Below are 1,379 nucleotides of genomic sequence, written 5' to 3' on the forward strand. Positions count from 1 at the left end.
AAAGACCCTACAGAAGACTGTTAATTTCTTAAAATTTTCTTAAAATTTTAAAGACCACAGAGAAGACTGTTAATTGAAAGTAATATTTTTACATTGAAAAGTAAATTTACTTATTTTTTAGATGATAAAAACAATCATACTTATTTTAAAATATTCAAACAGTATGTAAGTGTATAAGGTAAGTTTCTTATTATCTGTTCCCACCCCGACTAATCTGGGCAATCACACACAAATAGGATCTACTGTAACACTAATTTTCAACTTGCTTCCCTCCACCCCCACTTAACAATAAACAATGTACATATAAAGTAATGTATGTATAAACCAACGCATATATTGGGTCTGTTTTACCCTATCAGTAAAAACAGATCTGCTGCTAATGTAATGGAAATAATCAAAACAAAACTAAGGACTTTTAAACCTGAGGATTAATTCTTATGCATTAGAATTTAATATGGAGAAATAGGGAAATCATTCTGTTACCGAAATTATTTACAAAATACCATCCTTAACTGACAACCTTTAGTCCCCTATCTTCATAAAGGCAGCTTAGAGTGCCTGAAGGGTTTTGAGGGTTCTGCAAGGTGTGTCATATTATAGCTCACATCAGTGCACATTGATGTATCTCTCTGGCAAGAACTGAAAGATACAGTTCTTAAATCCCCTGCTGACCCATTATCCATGGATCATTGACAAGATAGAATGTAATAGCTCCTGTCTTTTTACCAAGGTAAACCTCCCAGTGAAACTGCATTGTTCATGCCCTACATCTTTTATCTAAATAAGAAAATGAATATAGGGAAAAAAAACTATGTTAAGTAGATAATATAAATGCTTTCATATTCTTTATCATATTTTAATATTTATTGAATGAGGAAACATAAACTGTTTAATTGCAGGGACTGAGACTAAGAAAGTTTTCCCATAACCTATCTTTCCAAATAGATCATCTTAAATACAAGGCTAAAGGAATTGCATAAGATCCAGCATTTGGAACACCAAATTAAACTAATAGACATGTTGCCTATTTAAGGACAGCATTAAAACAGTAGTTCAGTTGGTGTTATGGGTCAGAATTTAACATTTCCCATTATCTTGATCTAAAAAGTCAGTGTTTCTCTACTCTAAAAGTTATTTCATTTGTGAACTGGGTCATAAAGAGTCATAAGCTCTCAGAGGGATTTATTCACAGACCTCGGCAATGTTTACCACGTGGCACTGTGTTTTTGCAACATCACATATTGACAGTGCTGTGTTGTAAATTTCATAATGCGATGACAGGACATGGCCATATTTTTATGTGGTTCTGATCAAGATCCATCTGAAAGCTCTTTATTTTATGTTGGTCTTCTTGACTTCTAAAAGAATTCTGCCCTATT

This window comes from Symphalangus syndactylus, chromosome 7 (genome assembly GCF_028878055.3).
Source record: "Symphalangus syndactylus isolate Jambi chromosome 7, NHGRI_mSymSyn1-v2.1_pri, whole genome shotgun sequence".
NCBI lineage: Eukaryota > Metazoa > Chordata > Mammalia > Primates > Hylobatidae > Symphalangus > Symphalangus syndactylus.